At 47.0% G+C, this 24,362-nt stretch overlaps 1 protein-coding gene across 3 annotated transcripts in view; it reads left to right on the forward strand.

Moving 5' to 3' along the window:
• CASZ1 (castor zinc finger 1) overlaps window positions 1-24,362 on the forward strand; it is a 1,374,833-nt gene that overhangs the window by 700,174 nt on the left and 650,297 nt on the right. For all 3 annotated transcript variants that reach the window (XM_069609955.1, XM_069609956.1, XM_069609957.1), the window contains exon 4: window positions 10,511-10,598. The gene's annotated coding sequence lies outside the window, so the exon portion shown is untranslated. The remainder of the gene's footprint in view (window positions 1-10,510; window positions 10,599-24,362) is intronic.

Below are 24,362 nucleotides of genomic sequence, written 5' to 3' on the forward strand. Positions count from 1 at the left end.
CTGCAGCTGACTTCCATCTTAAACTCTGTCACAGAAGCCTGGAAAGTGCCCTGAAGCTGACTCGACCCTGACAAGCACCAAGAACATCTACAGCACAAGGTACATTGTGGTTACGGCCTGAGGTTGCTGGCCCTTTCCTAGCTTTGAAGCTAAGCAGGGTCAATCCAGGTTACTGCATGGATGGGAGTGACAAAGATTGTTCACCCCCAATGTCACCGTAGCTGCAAAAATATATTTATATATTTTCACTTTGTTCCATAACTGCAGCTATGAACTACAAATACCCATGGTTATTCTTTTGTAGTCCTTGTACCTGCGGTTATCGGGAAAAACAGGGAAGAAAAAAATACTTTCAGGCCATCCCAGACCCACACCAAGTGCCCCCCACTTCTGTGCCTACTCCACCCACTCCTCTGATAGCCTCCTCACCTCCCCTGCCCTCACCTATTCCCCCCTCAGCACATGCTGTTTCTGTGATACAGTTTGCAATGAAATGTCGGCTATTTGCGGCTACTCTATCGGATAGCCGAGGTTACAGAATAGCTCCATGTTGCAAACTCAGTCCCTTCGCCTCCTCCAACTCCCAAATTTAACTTGGTGTCCTATTCCACCCCTCCCCTCCCCACACCACAACCTCTACCCTGAAGGTATTTCCCTGATTTTTCATCTGGAAATGGCATTTTCCTTCTGTTTCGTTGTCAGCTAACTGAGGTTATAGCCGTGGCTATCTCTCGCATCAAGCAAACAAAAGATGGCAGCTGTTTCATTTATGAACACCTGGTTTCTTGGCAATTTACCCAAGATGTAGCTATTTTTTGGGGCACCCCCTTCTTCTCCATCAAATATTTAAAAAGCTACTGGACGGAATAACCACAAACCATGAAAGGGCCTTGAGTCAATGCTTTGTGCCCATTTTGTTTTGCACCTGGTCCAAATTCATCTGGTGGTTTGGGCTGTGCAATCTGGCAAAAAGTGGCTTATGATCCGTGGGAAAATGAATAGGGACTAGATCACAACTTCTTTTTTTTTGTTTTTTTCTTAATCGCTTTTTTATTTTTAAACAAATATTTCCTACAATGTGCAGTCTGGGGGGGCCGGGCATACCTAGTTATCTTAACAATTTTGACCAAATCCGTCACACGAGTCAATGGCTATTTGCAATTTGTTTTTTCAGGTTTTCCATGGGAGTCCGACTCCCCTTAATTTCAGGGAAGTGACCACCGCCCTGCAATATACATATATTAGAAACTCACATTCATATTTCTCATTCAGAATTCACATTTGTGGGTGCCTTTGTGTAACTTCGCGTCTGCTGCCCATGTCAAAATTATTTCTCAATCTTAAATACTCAATGGTCTTGCATGCAACAGTGCCACTTAATATATACCAAAAATCAATGCTGAAAGAACATGGGAGTTGTAGTCCGAACACCTTAAGGGCCTAATAATGTGTAACTACAGTACAGATAACTACTCCATCTGCAGGATGGACAGACCCTCAGCCAAAGGCGGAGGTGTAGCCATCATTGCTAAAACCTCTTTAAACATGAGAGAAACACCTATCAATCCTATCGAATCAGGAGAACTACTCTCTGTAAAAATGTAACTGTCTGCAACTGCCACATTGAATATCCACCTCATCTACAGACCTCCAGGGCCTATACTCACCTTTGAGAATGATGTAACCCGTAACCCAAATCCTATCGACCAACGCTAAACCAAAATCACAAACCATCATATTGGGTGATCTCAAATTAGGTCTCATTGACCCACTAGACAAAAACGCTCTATCCCTGGCCAACAGTATGGGCCTGATCACGACTTTGGCGGTAACGCCGGTGGTATTACTGTCGGCGGTATCAGCCCTACCGCCGAACTCCCCGGCACTAATAGCACCGAATCACGAGTTTGGCGGTAATGTTAATCCCCATTCCCCATTGAGCCCATTCGGGAATGCCCCATTCCCCATTGGGCTCAATGGGGAATTTTCACGCTCTTACTGCCGGCGGATTTCCCGCCGGCGGTAATAGCGTGAATTTTCAGCGGATTTCCCCCCCAGCTCAGAGCTGGGGCGAAATCCGCCAAAGTCCTGATTTGGCGGACCCTTAAATCCGGCGGTAATAGCGCTACCGCCGGATTTAAGGGTTACCGCCAAAGTCGTGCACTCTACCTCTCGCACCAGATCCAGAATCCTACACACGTGAAAGGCCATATCCTTGACTGGCTAGTTGCTATCAACTGAAATTCGACCATAACTTCGAACTCTCCTTGTCCATGGTTTGACCACCATCTTATAACATTCAATATCGATAACCTGATCAGCCGCACCAACGGCCTACAGCTAGCTCCGGCTGCCCCGTCAAGAAATAATCAAAACATCATAGCCAATAATCTACTTCCATTGATTTAACCCATTTTAACATTACAAAACTCTGACAACTCAGATCCAACAATAATGGCTAAACAATACAACAAAACAATATTGGCAGCCATAGACTAATTAGCGCCCCTTGCCCTACGCAAAGCCAAACAACCAGCCCACATAAATGGGTGGTTCACTCCTACCTTAAAAGCATTAAGAAATGCCAAAAGAAAAGCAGAATCTCATTGGAAACAATTGTAAAAACTGCAGGGGGGTGTCTGCTTCTGCTTTCTATATGGTAGAGGAGAGGCAAGGAGGACCCAAGCCAAGATTCTCTATTATTGGTAACATAGTCGAGCAATCAACGCCTTCTCAGGAGGTGATGCATGCTGGTTCTTAAAGGGGTAGTCCAGCTAAAAATTTTATTTAAAAAATAGATAGGCAACATTAAAAAAAAATACTAGCACTTTTTTTTTAAACTTCCCATGTAAAATTTCGAGCTATTCAAGCTCAAAATTCGCAAAAGCAAGCACATGGGCGCATCCATTTTGTGAAATGGATGCCCACCTGTGCTGGCTTTTGCTTTTGCGGCACTAATGAAGGAAAAGCCAGCCAGCTGTAGTAAACAAAAGCTACCGCTGGGTGGCTTTTCCTTCATTGGTGCTGTACGCGGAGGACGGGGACCGGAGACCAGATCAGGAAAGCTGCAGCTGAATCTCGGTAAGTGCTATTTATTTTTTTTTTAAAATAAGCACTAGCTGCGGTTTTGTTTCTACGTTTTCCGGGCTGGAGGAGCCCAGAAAACTTAGAAATAAAACCGCAGCTTTAAAAACGTTGTATTTATGTTTGCGGTCGCTTTTGAAGCTACCGCACACATAAATACAACGGAGGAGCCTGAGAAACTCGGAAAGAAAAACCGCAGCGTTTTCAAACACAACCACGTTGTGTTTCTGCCTGCTGTGGCTATCACTTTGGGTCTCCCGGGGAGCACCGGAGACCCAAAGTGAAAGCCAAGGCAGGCAGAAACGCAACGCGGTTGTGTTTCTGCCCAAATCTGCTTTCCCATTTGGGGCTCTCGGGCTCCCCACGGGGGAGCACCGGAGACCCAAAGTGATAGCCACAGCAGGCAGAAACACAACGCAGTTGTGTTTGAAAACGCTGCGGTTTTTCTTTCCGAGTTTCTCAGGCTCCTCCGAGCCGGAGGAGCCTGAGAAACTTGGAAAGAAAAAACGCAACCGAAAAACGCGGTTGTGTTTACATGCCGCAGTGTTTCTGCCTACAGCTGATTTCCCATTTGGGGCTCTCGGGATCCCCACGGGGAGCCCGAGAACCCCAAATGGGAAAGCAGATTTAGGCAGAAACACTGCAGCATTTAGCATTTCCCATTTGGGGCTCTCGGGCCCCCCATGGGGAGCCTGAGAGCCCCAAATGGGAAATCAGATTTAGGCAGAAACACTACAGCATTTAGCATTTCCCATTTGGGGCTCTCGGGCCCCCCGTGGGGAGCCCGAGATCCCCAAATGGGAAATCAGCTGTAGGCAGAAACACTGCGGCATGTAAACACAACCGCGTTGTGTTTCTGCCTGCCTTGGCTTTCACTTTGGGTCTCCGGTGCTCCCCTAGGGGAGCACCGGAGACCCAAAGTGATAGCCACAGCAGGCAGAAACACAACGCGGTTGTGTTTGAAAACACTGCGGTTTTTCTTTCCGAGTTTCTCAGGCTCCTCTGAGCTGGAGGAGCCTGAGAAACTTGGAAAGAAAAACCGCAGCGTTTTCAAACGCAATAACGTTGTATTTATGTGTGCGGTAGCTTCAAAAGCGACCGCAAACATAAATACAACGTTTTTAAAGCTCCTCCAGCCTGGAAAACTGAAAAAAAACGCAGCTAGTGCTTATTTTTTAAAAAAAATAAATAGCACTTACCGAGATTCAGCTGCAGCTTCCCTGCTCTGGTCTCCGGTCCCCGTCCTCCGCGTACAGCACCAATGAAGGAAAAGCCACCCAGCGGTAGCTTTTGTTTACTACAGCTGGCTGGCTTTTCCTTCATTAGTGCCGCAAAAGCAAAAGCCAGCACAGGTGGGCATCCATTTCACAAAATGGATGCGCCCATGTGCTTGCTTTTGTGAATTTTGACCTTGAATAGCTCAAAATTTTACATAGGAAGTTTAAAAGAAAAAGTGCTAGTATTTTTTTTTTTTAATGTTGCCTATCTATTTTTTAAATACATTTTTTAGCTGGACTACCCCTTTAAGTACAGTGTGGTCCCCAAGCCCCCACAAAGGAATGTCCACACACTGTATTAGTTAAAACACAGTCTTTATATAATTAAGTTCAAGGTTATGTACACAGTCACAATAACTCACTTTGTGCTTAGTGAATCTACAATGGCAAATATATATACAGTTCTAAGTGGTACCACAATTATTATTAGATTCCTTTAAAGTGCATCAACTGTACTCTGGTTAAATGTCACACAAGTCAATTAATAGAGGTAACCAACAATAGACATAGGAGGAAAGCAGTTGGTTAGAACAATTGGCAGAATACTGGCCCCGACCACTAGACACAGTTCTGTGTGGAGATCCCCCCACCTGGGCAATCTCTAAGGTAAAGGTATACCACAAGCCCAGTCCATGTATCGTTCTAGAATTCTTATTTCCTTCTAAAATAGTTCTTCAACCCCAATTTACCTGGAATAGCAGAGTTTGTCGTCGGGTCGTCAAATGATCCTTCTTGAACGGCTCCCTTTAAGGCAGGAGCCACGGATTGTTGCGATCCCACGAGAAAAAAGGGTTGAATGACGGTGAGGTGGCAGCTTCATTCCTAGCAGTGCTCGTCAACGACAGAGCGTTGGCATCCTGCAAGGACGAGGCTTGCGGGGCACCCCAGTGACAATAGTTCAGGACCGCAAAGAGATTGTGAAGAACTGTGGCCCAACAAGGGCGTCGAGTCGTCTGGTGTCTCTACGGTCATCAGGTGGCGGGAAACCGACTGGCGGATGCTCCTCGGCGCGTCAGTGGCCTCAACTTCCTCCGGCGGGACAAAGCAGTCGATGGTGCAGGCGAGAGCGTCCTTGGATCAAATGTTACTTAGGCAAAGGGAGCACGGCGGCTCCGGTCGGCGGCGGCGGTCATCGACCGTGATGGACAACAGTGTCCGGGCGCTTCTCCTTGTGATTCTGCGGCGGTCCCCATCTCCGGTCGGCAGCCTGTTATAGGTCTGTCTACCAGGGAGCTTTGGCAAAGATCAGCGGATGCACGATGGTCCCTCGTAGCTCGGGAAGAGGGAGCGTAGCCAGATCCTCTATGGGTCAGTCCTTGGAGGCACAGCAGCTTTCAGATCGACGAAGTAGAGCAACAGCAAGACTTCTCTTCCAGCAGGGCTTCAAGGTTAAGCTTCAGTTTCAACTCCAGTTTCTCTTCAGCTTCTGAACAGGAATTCTAGCAGTGAGAGGCCCCCAGTTATACTAGTTGATCTCCCATTCATTCTGCTGGGTCACACGCAGACAACCAATCGGTCAGAAGGGCATTCATGCAGGCAGGCAGCCAATCAGGTGCATAGTGCATGCAGGCCTTTCACTTCTCTCCAGACACTCACAACAAGTTATGTGTATTGGGACAAGTACCCAGCCATTCAACACTCCACACTGCATTCATACCAGTTTTGGGCAGGGCTGTCTCAGTCATTGTGTCAAACACCAGAAACCAGACAGCCACAACAAGAAGTGCATATTCGTCACACACTCCATTCATCCAGGTCCCACCGACAGGGGGTACCCACAACATACATTCACTGGGGGGAAGGCTCCAGCCAGTCTGCCTGGACTTCACAACAACGCCATATATGCAACTCCCACCCAACAGCCAGTCAGGGGGAAAGGACAGAGTCAGGGGTTCCCAAGACTTTGGGAAAACAAGGTAACAGGCAATAGAAAGCAAGAGGCCACAGGGGCCATCTTGTTACCTACCAGGAATCAACTGATTCCAATGCCAGGTCCTGGGTAGCCCAAAATGGAGGCTACTCAGAGCACCTGTCAAATGCAGCATGGAGCTGCCACCAACCCATACCATGCTCTGTGGGCCACACACAGGTGCCCAATAACATACACTAGGGGCACAGGGTTGCACCCCCACCCATGGATGCCCTAAGGGTATCCCATGGGTCTGTACACCAAACCAAAAACAGGAAGAGCTGCACTGCTAGTAGTCCCACATGGACTCCTGGGCAGAAAACAATACAGAACACAAATGAAAAAGGACTACAGGACAAGGACAGGGAGGCCTTGTCTCTCCTATGCATTTCCACCATCATAACAATCTCCTACTGAACTAAATAAACAGGAATTCAACAGCGCTTCTTTGGAATACAAACAACAAATCCTCCTAACAAAAAGCTTGCTGTACAGAATCAGTAGGGCTAACTCAAAAACTAAGGAACTGTTCTCAATCCTGAGAGAATTAGAATTCCCTCTGGAGGTGGAGTCAAGAACCCCCACTAAAAGCTCCGCCCCCATGCTGCCTATATGTTGGAGCCGGAAATTGCAACACGTGCAGTACCAGTAAGGATGCCTGTACCACAGAAAATCATGAAAACAAGGTATCCATTAAGAAAACCTTATATGCATTCATGAAGAAATAATGGCCTTTTGGACAAAGTCTCTGAAGAAGTGTGAAAATGAGTGAAAGAGGAGACTGGTGACGTCATGCGGAGCAGGTGATGACGCACCTGGAAAAGATGCACAAAGCAGATGAGCATAGACGTTCTATAAGCTCTGAAGAGGAAGTGGTAAAGATGAGCAACATTTTGAGCTCGAGATGAAGATGCTCATGCTACAGAAACGCTGAAGAATATGTAAATCAGTTTACACTTGTGCAGACGCAGTAACACAAGTAGACAAAGTAATCTTAAGGCTGGCTATGTAGTGAATAGTTTTGCAGCACTGCGCCAATGTATAATACATAGGAATGTACAGAGGCTGAAACTCAGTGATTGGAAAGAGTTTTCAGTGTGGCGCAGCTGGAAAATCACTGATGGCGAGAGAGAAATTCAAGAAAGGCTTGGCTGGCCCAGCACCAAGAAGACGAGGCCACCGTGAGCCTGGGTGTCCATCCAGTAGTTACATGAACGTGAGAAAGAAACAAACTTCTGTTTGAAATGGAATGGAAAAACACTGAAGGCGTCAAGAGTCCACCATTTAATAGAATAAAATGCTACAAAAGGATTGAAAAGGCACTCTCCCAGGCACATGGTCAGATAAAAATAGACATTGGGTCGAGCTACACCAAAACCAAGAGAGATACTCCCTTTATTTCTCAGGCACAGAGAGCCTCTACAAGGCCAAGTTCAAAGCCTAATTGACTGGCAGACTGCAAGAGTGATGATAGATGTTGGGCTAATTGGAGGGTAGGCATGATCACGCTGACCTTCCCTGCACCTGGTATGGTAACCTGCGTGCTTCTAGCATGTGGAATATTCCAGAAGGGTGCAAAGGTGCCAAATCAGTGGTCGAGAGCCATGTATCAAAGAGCCCTATAGTTTGTATAACCAATAAAGTGTTGAGTATTAGAGTGACACGAAAGATGATCTGCTCTATGGATGGGTTTAGTTGCCCACCTGACAGTAGAAACCCAATCACTTCCCACGTCAGTATGGAACATATACTTAAATGTTCCCTGTAATCCTACCACATCCCCAAGTAGGGTTTTCTAATTTGCCACGTAGTGTGACGTCACTTATGACAAGTTTTGATTATAAAAGCTGTGTTTTTTATGAGATGTGCTGAGAGAAATCGATGAAACGTCTGTTGATGTCCGTTGTAACTCCCTGTTTTAGACAATTGCAAATAAAACAGCACCAATTTTTTCCAACTTCCTGAGCCAGTTTGATCAGTGATGTTTGAGTAACATATGCATCGCCATTCATCTCAAACTATTGCTACCTCGTCTTAAAGGGCCCTAGGTTTATGGGTTCACCCCGGTTCCACCAATGGAAATCGTCAACAAGGACGCAAACTGGTGCCTGAACATCTAAAATGCTCTCCAAGAGAAAATCACACTACTCAAGTCCAAAAATGAAGCAAAATAAAACCTTAGTTAAACCTACTGGACATTCCAGCAACCTTGTTATCTTCCCAACTAACAATGAAGTGCCACAGTTTGAATTTACAAAGGTCACTAACTCCGAAGTCCTCCAAATCATCTCAACTCTAAAACCCTCAAGATGCCAGGGTGACCCTTGCCTGGCAACATTCATTAAAGACTGTGCTCCTCAACTCACTCCGTTCATCACAAACCTGATCAATGCTTCGTTTAAAAATAACTGTGTCCCTATGTAACTAAAGAACGCATGGGTATTACCACTATTAAAAAATCACCCTCGACCCAAACATACCTACCAACTAACGCCCAATAACTACAGTAGCCTTTTTATTTAAAATACATTAAAATACAGAAATATCTTGAAGCTAACAATATACTTGCGTAATGACAGTCCGGTTTCCAGCCAAGACACAGGACGGAAACAGCACTCCTGGACTTAAAAATCCAAATTAATGACTTGTGAGATAGAGGGAAGTTAGCCTTCCTGCTCCTGCTTGACCTCTCAGCTGCATTTGAACTTGTGAACCATAACATCTTATGCAAACACTTGGCCTCAGCAGCACATTTCTCCCCTAATGCCACTCATTGGTAAAATCATTCTTAACAGATAGAACAATGAAAGTCTTCTCCCCCCAAGGCTGAAGCACCACCAACTGTTGTCTCATGTGGAGTACCCCAAGGATCATGTGTATCTCCAACACTATACATCTTTACGAAACCCCTTTTGACCGTCTTGATAATTAGGCTGATACCTATACTAATTATGCAGATAACACCCAAATCCTCATACCTATCACTAGGAACCATGTCACAGGCACCACCACTTTCAATGCCATTTACCTAACCATCCAAGCTTGGATGGCTCATCATGGGTTGTGCTTGAACAATGAAAAGGCTGAGTTGCTACTCATAGGCTCCCAACTCAGGCTAGCCAAATTAAATGATGCTTTCAAATCTTTCAACATCGATGGTAACACTATCAAAGTATCTAACGAGGTAAAAGCCCTGCGTTTTTACTTGGACTCGTCACTTAAACTGTCTAAACAACGTAATGCGACTACGTCATCTACAACCTACACCTGCAAACTTTTTAATTCCTGCAGACCCTTCTTGTCACCCGAGAGCTGTATTAAGCTGGCCAGAGCGCTTGTCCTGACACGACTAGACTACTGCAACGCCCTATATGCCGGTACAATATCCAAAAACTTCAGGTTCTGCAGAATAACGCTCTTAGAGGGGCACTTAACATCCCCAGATTGGCACATATCTCCTCAACTAGACAAAATGCTCATTGGCTCCCGGTAAAAGAACGGATCATGTTAAAAAAAATCACCCTGACACACAAACGTCTTCACCGGGCGGCCCCAGCATACCTGGCAGACAAAATATCAAAACCTCATTCTATGAGGCCTACAAGAGCAGCCTACCTGCACCTCCTCGCCACGCCAGGATACAAGCTCCAAAAAGCGGGGGGCAGCAGCTTTCCTACGATTGCTAGCAAACAGTGGAATATCTTGCCTGTCCAACTTAGAGCACAAGAATCTTTTTGGATTTTCCGCAAACAATTGAAGACATACCTCTTTACACAAAGTCTGAGTAACTAACACAACTCCTTGTGAACTCTTCGATGCAATGTTGTAAATATTGTAATTGTGAATTAATGTAAGTATTACCACTCAACGAACTGTATCTATCACTGTTGAGAACTGTTGTATATATGTAACTATTGAAACAATTGTAACTTCTACTGTAACTTTATGTTAAGAAAAGTGCACAGATGCCTTTGGGCTTGACGCGCTATATAAGCAACAAAATAAATAAATAAAATAGATATAATGCTTCTTAATTCATGCATTATAGTATTCGCCACATCATATGAGCGCCTGGAGACCCTGCAAATGGCAGCGGTGCTGCGTATAAAGCAACATAACATATAAAATATGTGGTGTTGTCTGTGATAGATTTGTTATCTCCTCCACGTCCTCTCCAAGAAAAATCCCTGCTTGTGGTGGCCATTGTTTTCTGGTAATCAATTATTGTCTTTTTTTGTAGGATCTTAATGAGCCTAGCTACTAAGTGGCTGCTGTGTGGAAAGTGGCCCTGATGTGGGGTTAACTCGAACACTGCTGAAGAAGCCAGGGTAAGTGGAGAGCATGTGCTTTTTCCATTGAGGGGAAAAGGATTATGGAGGTTGCCTTCAGATTCCCAAGTGTGCAACAGAGATTGGCAATGTGTGACGTGCATCTGTGACTTATGTGTGGAATTCTAAGATCTATCAATGGTCTGAGCCAATTAAAAGCATTGATGGTCGAAACAGGCTCCCCTGGAAGTGCCCTTCAAGGTGTGCATTGCTTCTCTTCACTAGGCGAGCTGGATCCACCTGCATCCAAACTATCAACCCACCACTTTGTTCTCCCTTAGTGTGCCCTCATTCTTACCCAACACTTGATGTTCATCTAATCTGCACCCGCTTTTCCTGTCCACTTCGGCCTTCCCTTTTTTCCATCCAAGGGTCTAGATAGCTTGGGTGAGGGCACGTTATGGCATTTAATCTAACTTAAGTGACATGATGCTGCCATCATGGTGGGTCCAGCACTCAAACCCTTTATAGGTGCACTCTTGAATTCATTCCATTGCATTTACCCTTGGTCAAGCCAATGCACTTAGACAACTGGGAATGTGTTATTCCTTTGTGAATGGGTGTTGCGCATCCTCGCCCCATCCACTTATATGTAAGGCTATTGCACTTGTATGAGCTGGGATGTGCTGTATGAGCTGGGATGTGCTCATGCATTGAAGATGGTCATGGTACTGTGCCTTTCTCTGATCCCCTCCACCGATCCAACCCTTCTCCTTGCAGCCATTTAGCAGGGGATACAGCTCATTTTACGGTGACTACGAGTGTATGACCTATGAACAGTTTCTACCAAATTGCTCAACATGGCAAAAAAGAGGGTTATTCATTATTGGTGTTCAATTCATCGGGAGGATAGCTCAGGGGCAACATGCTCGCCTTGGAAGCAAGACGATATGGAGCATCACAAGTTCGATCCCCGGTTCCGTGCTTAGAAACCTCTGGGTATTATTATAAATAACCTATCATATCCTATCAAGGTTGCCGGTGGTAAGTCACACAATGTGATCTTCATCGTCTCCAGGAGTGGACCTTGAAAGAGAGGCTGAGAGCAAAGAATGAGGGTCTAAGGGACATCAGTGTGGGGCAGTGAAAGACCTCACAGTGTCACAACTCAAGGCTGGGGATCAGTGAGGGGCATACCAGAGGCTGTCATGCACCCAAGAAAACAATACCACACCCCGTACCCCAGAAGAGCCCGTTCCGCTCCAGCTCTCTTCCTTGCAAGAGTTGGAGGAAGGGAGAGCTGTGGGTCACCAAGTGCACGACACCTGGCTTCCCTAGGAGCTCCGGGCTTTGGGGGTGGTGAGGCACAGGTAGCCCAGTTTGAGGAAGAAGCCCTCCCTAGTGAAGTGAAAGACCAGACCTGGCACTCTTCTACCTTTGTTGACAGACCTTGCCTTGACCCTGGACTGCATGCTTGGTGCGCTTGTGGCGTTTGTGGTTGGTCAAATGACAGTTTTAAGGGTTGGGGAGGTTTGGAATGCGCTGAGACTGCCCATTTAGCGCCATGATTTCTTTGGCATCAATTGATGGCTAGAACGAGCTGCCTAATAAATTGGCCATGAGCCAGAAGGACCTGGCTGTGCAGCTGGAGCTCAAGAAAGAGAGAGATTTACTGAGCCCATGACGAGAACACGGATCTGCGACAACTCCGTGTGATGGACGTTTAACCACATGTTTGCCCATTTTTTATGGATGCAAGCGCCCACATACTCCCATTCTACATCCCATCACGACCCCAAAATTCCATTTAAAATATCATATTACACTGCATCCCCCTACAAAATGCAGAAACAGTGTGGTAAAAGGGCCACCCACCAAATGCAGTGAACCGGCTGCAGTGAGTTGGGAAGGCACCGCCTAACATGCGTGTTTAAGGCACTACAATGTAAATGCTACTCATTCAAAACGTGGCCCTCTCCCCACAACCCATCAGAGACAAACAACTTGGCACCTGGGCGGTTGATACGCTAAATAGAATAGTATTGTTTAAAGTTTAAAATCTGTATCATCAAGAACAGTGATCTCTGCTAAAGTCTTATGTAAACTGTGGTGTCCAGGTACATATAACATGGGACAGAGATAATAATTGTTAGCAATTCTTTCAGATCCTTATGACAATTACAGAGCTTTGCCTTTAAGTGGATCCTTTCTCCTACATATAGAGAACATAGCGCAGTATTTACTAAGAGGGTCTTTTCAGCTGTTAATCTTAAATATATGATTATGTTTCTCCATTGAGAAGTGAGCACGTACACATATGCACAGACGTTCTTTCCCTGAAATCCAGTGCCTCCTCTTCTACAATTATGTGGGTCTCCCTGATAAGGCGGAGGAAACATTATCTGGGGAACAAGAAGCCCGATAGCCTTCAGAACCCAATGGAGGCAGATGTATTAGCCATTGTATCCTCACATCCTGATCGAATGAGTGTATATGGTTCATGGTTACAAACAGTTTGATCTTAGGTTGAGTGTTGTGAAAACTAGAGGAGTCCAGTGAGCATTATGTACTGTGTGTGTTAAGCATACAACACTTTTGACACAGGCAAGTTGATCAAATATAAAGATCCCTGCCCATTTTTATTTTCCCAAAGTGATCTTTGATTTTATGAATTGCAGCCAGGCACTTTCATAGGTGCTATTTGTCCTCTGCCCATTTTTCATACGGGTACTTCGAAAGAGGGTAATAGGAATCTACAGGGGCATCTCAGCGCATGATCATGTTTATGTAGTTTCATGCGTCCAACAGGCAATTTGCTGGAGTTTCTGCAAGGGAGCTCTTTCCAGCTCTACTTTTATAAGCATAGCACTATGGAAACTAGCACTGGATAAGCTAGGTTTAGCAAAACATATCATAAGGGCTTCACTGATATGGTGTTACTGTGGCCTAAATTAAATGTTCTTCTTGTGTTTGTTAATATATCTACTAATTTCTTTGTTAGTTTATTTCACTTTTTCCCTTCCCGCACACTCCCCAAAACATTGCACTACCATGCATCCCAAAATGAGGAAACATTAATACTTTATTTAAAGCTTTTAGAACTGGTCCCTCGCTCTGGTACAATAATGCACCAATGGTCCAGGGATGAATATCGGTTTCTAAACCATCAATCAGCCCCGCACCTCTAGTGCACCAGAAGGGATCCAAACAGATTGGAACACAAGTCAATTATAAACCTCCTTGTCCAATTTTGGCAACGCCGACGGAACGGCAGGCTTATCTATGCAAGGTCATGGATCATTGGTTAGTTGTAACACAGCGAAAATACAATTATTACTCAATAATAGAAAGGGACTGTCCAGTCATGGTTGTATACACATATCTACTTTATTATTACTACCACAGACAGTTCTAGCACACTACAAAATACAACCCATCCTGTAAAGGAACACAGAGGACAGACAGTTTCACGAAGGAAAGGGATGACTCTGGATACTGACAGGAGGGCAGTTGTTAAAGTAATCAGTCTTACTGTTCAAGGTTATTTGGTTTCAGCACCAAGGGGCAAAGAGTCATAACTGTCTCAGAACCACAATCTACCTGGTGCTTAAGGAGTTCTTGATGCTCGACTGCATCGAGGCGGTTCCAGGGCACTTTGCAGCTCCTAAAACAAAGCTTGAGGTGGGAAACAGCTTCGGGTATCAGGCGGTAGGCAGCTCGGAAAGTGAGGCTGGATGAGCGGTTGCAGGCTAGCCTCCACGGCGGCTCATGGCCAAGAATCATTGTCTCTGTGCTAGTTGGTGGATTGGGAACGCTGGTCAAGGAGTCTCGGTGGCTCTGGTCACTGCGGCGTGACAACAGTAAGTGGTGCAGCCGATCACCGTTCAAGGCCTCGACTGCCTCGAAAATGTCCTTAAAAGATGGATGCTGGTTGATGCTTGTAGGGACACTCCTCCAAGCTTCTTTGCAGGGTTTGTGTCATCCTTTCAAGGCAGATGGCCCAAAGCTTAGGAGAGTGTTTGCAGGCAACAGCCTTGTCCTCAGTTCATAAACTCTCCGGCACTTCCCACCTAGGAAGCTTGCTGGCAGAACCTAGCAGGGCATGGTGTGTGCTGACTGCGTACCGGTTCCGGAACTGCTGGATGGGTCCTCTGAATCCGGGTATCTCCCTCTGTTCCCTGGGAGATGTTTAGGGGAGGGATCTTGCTTCCCTCTTGGAACTCCTGGCCTTCCTTCACTGGTGGAAGATAGACTATACCTTCAGCCCAGGTCCAAATGAGTCCTTCTGCTTACTCCTGTTTAAGTCATTGGATGATCTGCCAAGTGAGGGGTTCAACCATCTTTTAAATCCAAATGGGCCCCAGTGATTGGTGCTGGCTAAGCCTACTTTAATGAACCAATCCTGGGTCCCCACAAACAATCTTCTGTTATGCATGAGGTCAGGACCAGAGTGTTCTGCAGCAGGAAAGGTAAGGGGTGAAAACATATACCTAAGTCCCACCCATTTTCCTGTCTGTTGTAGATCAAAGTGTCTCTCTGGTTAACTGAGCCCTCTGTGACTCTTGATTAAAGCGCAGGTCTCCCATGAAGTTTGTGCCGAGAGCAGACTTCCTGTCTCTCTCAAATCACATACTTTTCTCCCCACTAAAACGGTTCTGCTCTTCAGGGGTGCCTACGGTAAATGATGGAACCAGGCATGTCATTCACTGCCTTTCATACAGAGAGGAGGGAACTATCTTCAAGTTGGCACATTGCATACCAAAGGGGTGTTAACCCTACTTTCCTGTTGTCTGTCCATCAACCAAGCCCCTTCCAGGCTTGCCTCAGTTATATCTCATTAGTATGCACTGCCACCAGCCGGACTAAACAATAGGAAAGCAGATCCATGGAGCCTTTGCTATTTTAATGTGGCTGCCCGTGGCTGGAGGAAGGGGTGCCTTTCTCCTTCTTGAGATACTTTCCTGTACCCGTGGCTGTCACATTCCAGCTGAACATGACAGGGGAAGACAGCACCTGTAGGCTATGTCCTCCCGGAGTACACACGACTATGCATTTCATGGGGTGAGCAGAGAAAATGTGGGTGGTATGATCTCCCATCATTCATTTTCATTATCACAAAATCAAAAAAGCTGAGGTGAGCGCATGTTTCCTTGGAATATTCATTGTAGTGTCAATCTCTTCCTTTATTGCACCTTTTTCATCAAACAGCTCAGCAGACCATCTACTGGAATAAAGAATTTACAACCCACAGACAGTGGAGGTCTGAGGGCCAATGCGCTTGCAGTGTTCCCACTACTTCTGCACTTGCAGCAACATAGTAATATACCTGCCAAAAAAACTGAATAGTATCAAGCTCAAGGTGGTGGTGAGTAAAGATCTTTCTTTGTCACTTTCAGTGATACATCATGTCAGAGGGGGTGCATATGGTAGCATATCGGTGTGTTGTCATCTTGCTTTTCTACATTGAAGTCAACCTCTAATACATATAACTCCTTTTTGATATCTTTGATTTTCTCTACCTGTGGCAATAATTTTAGAAGCTTAACAAACCTACGTGGGATTAAACTGGTCCAATTCTATTCACACTCTAGATTTAAGCTTACCACATGGGTCCTTTCCGCTGGACGGGACACATTATGTTTCCTGATAATGGTAGAAAATGGACATCAAATGATAAGAGTACAAACATTTGTATGCAACTCTGATTAGCTTGGAACAAGGCTGTACTTTGAAGAGTAGCATCCTCTGCAAACCCCTCCCAGTGTATTTGATTTCCCGCCAACAGGACCTTACCTTTAGCTAACTTGCTAAGGCATTGAGCTTTGCTAAAGGGGTCTTGATAAGTATTTTTTGAATAATCCTATCCACGAGTCAGGGGTTGCTCCTGGGGCAGTAGTCAGATATCAAACCAGACCTTGAGGAAGTTTGCCCTTATCAACTTGATGATGGGTTACCCAATCTGCCCATGCACCTGGTACACTCTGACTTGTCACGGGCCCACAAGATCTTGCTTGCCTTCGCTAATGGCTTGAAACCATTCAAACATCGATGTCAAGTGTCTACTTAAAGCTTAACCCCACCAAGACCAAACCTGTACTCATGTGCCACCCCTTCAAGCAGGAACCTTCTCAGAGGTGGCTGGACAAAATGCACTTGGATGGGTTCAACCCTCAACTCACCAAAACCCCAAGGCTTCATTGTGGATAGCAATCTTTCCTTGATATGATATGATAGGATATTTTATTTACAGCACGCCCATGCACAACTGTTTCAAGGCTTCCAACAACACATCATGAAAATTGCTCAAACGGCTTGGTATCAGATTTCACTATGCCCAAGATCAAGCCCTTCCTCTCTCTCAAGGACTCTCGAATAGTGGTGCAGGTCCTAGCAATCTTGCATATCAACAGGGGCGCCGCCCTCCTCGCAGGGCTCAAAGCTGCTCACCGGCCCCCCACTTAAAGGGGCCCACCATGCCTCTGTTCACATAATCACGTGCTATAAGAAACGTGACCACATAACCCTTTCCTTGCACGAATTACACGGGCTCCCCATCCGGCTCGCATCTGGTTCAAAACTGCATGCTTCACCTACACGGCAACCACCCCCGGTGTACAGGCCTATCTTATGGCCAAACGACAACCATAAGTTGGCACGCAGTCATCTAGCCGTAAGACCATCTCCAGACTGGAAACTGGACTTCCTCACAAGGAGAAAACTAGAAAAATATCATTCACATACTATGCTCCAATCCTCTGGAAAGCCATCCTGCTCCAAGTCTCCTTCAGTTTAGGAAAGAAGTGAAGACTTGCTATACCAATAACAACTTGGTGTAACCTAGATTTCATTCAACTAGTGCACTCCTCCCTCCTTATAGTGTACTCTAATAATTATTTCTTAAGTTTATTTGATGAATTGTTCAATTTTTGCTACCAATGTTTCACTCTATGATCTGTACGGCACTCAGTAACCCCCCCAGCTAGGTTTGCCGTATAAAATATATAGTGATAATATATTATTATTAACAATAATATGTCATGATAAAATCATCATGTTATGAGTGATGGCTGGACGAGTGTTGTAGTCCTGAGTTCCCCCAACACTCCTGACCACTAACCAAATCCAAACCCACGGCGTGCACAAGGCGAGCACAAGAGTCTCCTCTTCCTGAGGGTGACTTTTCTCCTGAGTGCGCAGCCTGTGGATGTAATATAACACCACTAGGCCAGGTGCTCAAGCGAAAAAGGCAAGAGAACACACACCACCAGCTGCAAGGAAAAACCAGAGAAGAGACACTAATCAGAGGATGCCTAAAAACCTGTACCCTACCACCGCCTCCCCACAAATGGTCCCTTGTCCTACCCGAGTTTGGTCTACAACTGATGTTTAACCTATACCAAAAGAATTCTCCTACTTGGTTGACAGGAAGTCCAGAGGCCAGGCAACACGTCCGACGCATGTTGACAAAAGAGCGCAATGACGAAAGTCCAGGAGCTAATTCGTACGGAACGAGGGCGCAAGCTATACCATGTCCATGACACGCATGGGACCTTACCCCAAGCGGAACGAGGGCGCAGCTAAAGAAAATGGGCCAAATATCAAACAGTCAATCTCAGGGCCAGGAAATCCCATGGAACTCCAATAGGCAATCCATAAACCAAAATCAGAAAAATAGTCCAAGAATGTCAGATCTAGTACAAAATCCAGGAAGCAGACCAAGTTCTGTTAACCATGCAGGCAGTCCGAATAAATCAGCAGATAGATCAAGTCCAAGGGCAATCAGGCAGGGATCCAGTAGAAAATGAAGATCGGAAATGTGGAGACAGAACAGCAGCAAGGAAGTGCACAACAACGAGAGGCCACATACTTAGCAGCACCGGAACGCTCCTACGCGTATCTTTACAAAGGAACTTCGTTGTGGTGCAGTGTTTCCTGGTGTCGGCAGAGCCACGGGACGTGATCGGTCTAGTCCGAAGTGATTTCTTCATGGGAAACGTAGTTCCCCAACGGTGCTGAGCACCAAGTTGCCCAAGCCGCCAGGGTAAATGCAACACTGGCCACGATACATGCTACGGACACATGTGCATTGGGACCCCGACAACGAGAATCAGTGAAAGCCATGCATGACATCATCAATGATGACTGCATGTGATGTCATGAGCGAAGACTGGGGCAATGAGTCATGTAGGACTTTCAGGCAACCCTTTTGTTCTAGCTGAACTTCCCTATGTCACAGAATCCTCTCCCAGCAGGCGATACACTGAAAGGAGAAAGCCGCCATCTTTATGAAGCCAGGGATTTCCTGCCACCATGCGTCATTTCCGCTTTGAACATGATCAACCTCAGCCCTCGCCTCGCAACTAACGACAGGGGGGGCCTTCAGCAGGCACATGGACAGTTATGCCAGTGCTTATTTCGATTTCTGTAAACCATCTTTGTGCATAAATACACTTCCACCTTTATCCTGCTGGTAAACCTTCATAAAGAGATACTGTACACAGAGTGTGAGCGGGCAGCACACACTATGCCTGACATAGAGCATAGGGAGCCTGTGAACGTTGGCAAAAGCTGAGAAAACCCCTGCGCATAACATGCTGATGCTTGATAAATGCTACAGGGATGCTTGGAATAGTGAAGAGTTATGGATTAATGGATGAGTAATGCCCTAACTCTTCATTATCCCCAGTCCTACTCTTCCTCGTCCCAGTCCCTTCGCCTCCTTTCTTCTACACCACTTCCAGCCTTTGCTCCGGGTTGTGCATGGAATGCACAGGAGGCGCCTCACTGAGGGTTGTGCCTCATGAATATCCCATAGAGGCTGCCTAGAGGCCAATAAAAAATCCCTGGGAAGTTCTGCTTAACGAAAGGATGTCTCCGGTGGCAGGAAGCCGCGCGGTGCCAGGACTGCAACGAGGAAGAATAGGACTCAGAGTAATGAATCTTACCGGCAAGTAACCAGGGAGCCTGTGCTCCCACCTGTCCCGATTGGCTGGCAGTAGCACTCGGCAGCTAGAGCAGATCCCGCTGAGCCCAACACACGCATCTCTGAGCTCTGCGCAGTCCCGCGCTTGGATGATAGATCTGAACCGGGGTCAGGCGAGAGCTGATCCGGAGAACTTTAAATCAATACCACGTTTTCATTTTTTATGGTTAAAAATGTATTTAATGTGATTGCGTTTGCAGAGAGGCAGACTAATAGAGTTGAAAGTGGGCCTGGTGCCGGAGCTTGCTGAGAACTAACTGCGGCTCGCAGGGGCCTGGGTAGCACTCGCCCTATAAACACATCAAGTGGACCAGGTAGACGGCCTCGCCCTTCAGAGCGCCCCTCTGCAGGGGTAACTGCTTTCAAAATCAACAGCTGATCTTTCGTAGGGGAAACCATTAGCCAGGAGACCACAACCCGAAAGATCCCCTGGGCTTTCCCTCCTCAAGGCCATTAACTGAATTTCACAAACACCAGATCGATGACCTCCGGCTGGAACAGTGCCCCAGCTCTCGTCTAGAGGAAGGGAATGTTCCCTTTAGGTCAGTTAAGGCCAGAAGATGGATCTTCAGCCGTATACACCCGCATGTACCGAGTGGGACCTACACCTTGTGCCTGGTGGCACGATAGGTGTAATTGAGTCCTCTCAAGTAAGGGCGTCAACCAGCAACCGGTGGCAGGAAGGGCAGAACCCACTCCTATGGGGTCTATGTGACTCAGCCTATGTAGGAGGTGGCATGTCACTGTGCCATAGGGAGTCAAGCACCACCTCACTGATGATGTCCAAGGCGACCAGGCTTGGACTGGCCTATGGGGCAGTAGGCCCATGGCTGAAGCAAAAACACAAAATGCTGGTGTGGGGCAGTTTTTTGGGTCAAAGTGGGCCACTTTTTGGCCAATGTGGGCCAGTTTGATTTATTTCTTCACCATGCGACTAGAGTTTTGATCAGTGTTACTGATTAAATATTCTTTAAAATGCACAATCACATTTTATCAAAGAACTCCCCCTTGGGTACTATTCAAACAGTGTCACAAAAGGAATGACTAGCCATTTGCAAATGTAGACCACTATTTCATTGGCACCCGAGACAATCTTATGGCCCAGTCCAACACTGAAGGCGACCCAGACATGTCTGGGGTGCGGTTGCTTGTGTTCCCGTGCAGGGGCACTGGGCTTAGCAGTTAGGCCAGGGCTGCTCCAATTTACAGCAGGACAGCTCCCATTTATAGCCGGAGCAAGACTGATTTGCATAAGGCTCGTTCCCTTCTGTGACGGCGGAGCCAATGGCAGCCGACCGAGGCAATGGAAACCGGGTGATGGCACTTGTGAGGCTCTCCGAGTTGTATGCGTCATTATCGTCGACGTCTGGAAACGATGGCGCTAACAGCTGCTAGAGAGCATTCACTTTAGACATGGCAAGATGGCCCCGTGAGACTGCATGCGTGGAGAGTGCAGACTATGGGAGAGAAAGGTGGGGGGCGAGGAGTTTCAGGGGGGGGGGGGGGGTTCTACCGTATGCTTGTAATAGTCTATTGTTTCGGCACAGGTATATTGAATTTTTATTTTTTCATTTACATTTTCACTTGCTCCCGATTGCAACCCGCAGCCCAACTCTTGCCACGCCCTCTGGTTTCATGGTGGATCGAGGGTAGATGGCGATTGCCTCTGTGGCACTTGACGCACGCATTCAATTTAACAATAAAAATATGAGAAAGGATGATGGGCTCATTGGGAAGGGCGAGCAGTGAGGGTAATGTGGGCCAATGTGATGCTGAACTGCGAGGGTGATGTGTGTGTGAATGTGATGCTGAGCTGCGAGGGTGAAGTGGGTGAATGTGAAGGCGAGGGTGAGGGTAATGTGGGTGAATGTGATGCTGAGCTGCGAGGGTGATGTGGGTGAGAGTTGAGGATGATGTGGGCCAATGTGATGGTGAGCAGTGAGGGTTTTGTGAGTGAAAGTAATGTTGAGCGGCGAAGGTGATGTGGGTTAAAGTGCTGCTGAGCGGCAAGGGTGATGTGGGCGAATGTGATGGTGAGCTGCGAGGGTGATGTGGTTGAAAGTGACAGCGAGCAGCGAGGGTGTTGTGAGTGAAAGTGATGAGCGGTGAGGGTGATGTGAGTGAAAGTGATGGTGAGTGGCGAGGGTGATGTGGGTGAATGTGATGGTGAGCGGTGAGGGTGATGTGGGTGAAAGTGACAGCGAGCAGCGAGGGTATTGTGAGTGAATGTGATGGTGAGCGGTGAGGGTGATGTGGGTGAATGTGATGAAGAGTTGTGAGGGTGATGTGGGTGAATGTGATGTGAAGCTGCGAGGGGGGTGTGAGTGAAAGTGATGTTGAGCAGCGAGGGTGATGTGGGTGAATGTATCAGTGGTGCTCACTTAATGGGGAAAGGCTCAGCAATGGCAGAGTGAGTGGCGTAAGGGAAGGGTGAAAAGGTTATTGAAATGATATTGTCTGTGGTAAGACTGGGCACAGGATGGCACGGCTGGTGTAGAAAGCATTGACTCCCCCTTCCCCCGCCCCCCAACGCCCCCGCGAGAAAGGGAAAACGCTGTAAATCAGCGGGAAGCGTGGCTGGCGTTGTACATAGTTAGCGATGCAGAAGGCCTCTGGAGACTTCACGCCGCTTGCCCGGCAGTGGCCACAGGTCTGGGCCTAGCACTGTGCCCGGCAGCAGCGGGCGAGAGGTCCCTGCACCGCCCTCTGTAGGAGGCATTGGAAGGTGCCCTGCAGCCTGGGCTTGCAAGGGGATAATACAAAGCAGGGCATGCGCCTCGTGCTCCGCGCCCCTCCCCCGCCGCCCTCGTGCCGCATCTGCGGGATACGGGATGCAGGGGGCAAACCGCGCTGGGCATGGGGGAAGGCAGAGCTGGCAGGTACCATGGAGCGTCCTCTCGGAGTGTGGCCCCCAGCTCTTTCCAGACCCAGACTGCGCAGATCCATTGAAAATGATGATATGTGACAATCAGTCACAGCAATTAGTGTTTTGGTTAACAGGCCTTTTTTGTTTTCTCTCACCCAGACAGAATGTCACAAATAAATCCTCGCCCACATTTGCATATTAATTGGATCGCAGACGTCAAGCATCTTTCATTAAAGAAAATGATCTGCATATTTGGAGACATAAAATAGTTATTTTGATGGGTTTTTTCTTAAGATCAGGGGTGGGGGGGAGGTGATGGAAGTCACTGGAAGGCTGGTGCGGTAGACAGGCAGGCGTAGAGACAGCAGCTGGCTGCCTTTAACCCCAGGGCAGCCATGGCGGAGGAAGCAGACAGGAGAGCACCTTGCGCTATGGCGCCCTTTCCATTCACTCTGTGGTGAGATCCAGTGGTGCTCACATCTGCTTATCTGTGGTGAGGGGAAATGGTACTCCCATCACCCTGTGCGCGGTGAAATGGGTTGGTGCCCTGGCATCAGTTCTTTCATGCGCAGCTGGGTTGCGTCTCCCTCTGAAGTTCTATAATGAGATTGGATGGGTCCACTTTTAGGCCCTTCTGTAATGAGACCGTATTGTGCCCTGGTCTGTTCTATTGTGGCAAGAGTGATTGGTACCATTAGCTTCCAGTCAACAGCGTGATCTGATCTTCCTAGCAGCCAGCGATCGGTCAACGCCTCCATTGGCACCTTCTGTGACAAGATCAGGCTTTCCCTATTGTGGTGAGAATGGAGAGTGTCTCCAATGGTCTTTCTTCGAAGAGATCAAAGGGGCTTGCACCTGCCCTTCAGTGGTGAGATCTGATCTGGGGCCCCGTTTGCTGTTCATGTGTTGGGATTGGATGGTGCCTCTATAGGTCCTTTCTTTAGGTCCCATATTGGATCTTCCTTGGTGAGTGCTTCCTTTGGGAATGGAAGGTCCATACTGTGTGAACTGGGGCAGTCGAGGGCAAGAGTGGCTACATTTTGCACAGCCAAGAATGTGGGTCATGTTTTAAGAGCTCACTCCACTTTAGTGATGCAGGATAGAGACTTCCTCCAGTGCAACATTTATGTCTGTACATAGACTGGTCAGGAGTCCATGCTGTGTACGATTGATATAGGGGTAAACTCCAGGTAGGAGATGGACTCCATGGAGGCCAAGGCAGGATTTGCAGATCGCACATGGTTTCCTGACTACAGTGATCCTGGCGATCTTGAGTACTCAGTAGACATTGGTCTCAGATCACACCTGGTGAATGTCCCATGGTGTCGGTGCAGGAGTTGCAAGAAGCAGTGGTTGGGAACCTTTGCAGCGATCGAGAAACTCTGAGTAGGGGTTTGTTCTTGATCCAAAAGGCGTGTTCCTCACAGATCTGCTGAGAAGTTTAGCCTGTTTGGGTACCCTGTAGATTGGTTGTCACTACGTGCTCAGTAAAATTCACCTTTATCTGAATAGAGCATTCCCTCTGTAGCCTTAGTCACTGAAAAAAGCATCCCTTCTCTAATATACACCAATTACTATTACACAGGTTGGGGATGAACCCCAAGTATGCCAGTGGGACACTCTAAGTTTGCAGACTTGGAGAACACCCTCCCCCAGGATACATGGAGGAGTAGGTCAACGGCAAGTTCAAACTGCGGTTTAGTACAGACAAAACCAACAGGGGCAGCACAGGAACAGAGAATATTCATGCACATCTCGCTCTTCCTTTGCTCGCAGGCTAGTTTTAATCCCAAATGGCGTCAGCACTTGATCACAACCTGGGCCCTGGTCCAGAAAACCTATCGGGCCAAGTGATTGGGTATGGAGTATGTTATAACCTATACAGGACATTATAGATGTTACTTTACTGGCCCTCGTATGTCAGGTGGCTGGCATGTTGCATCCCCAATTCACTAACTATAGCATTGTTGCAGTG

The sequence above is a fragment of the Ambystoma mexicanum genome, chromosome 8, assembly GCF_040938575.1.
Source record: "Ambystoma mexicanum isolate Mex_15411 chromosome 8, UKY_AmexF1_1, whole genome shotgun sequence".
Lineage (NCBI taxonomy): Eukaryota > Metazoa > Chordata > Amphibia > Caudata > Ambystomatidae > Ambystoma > Ambystoma mexicanum.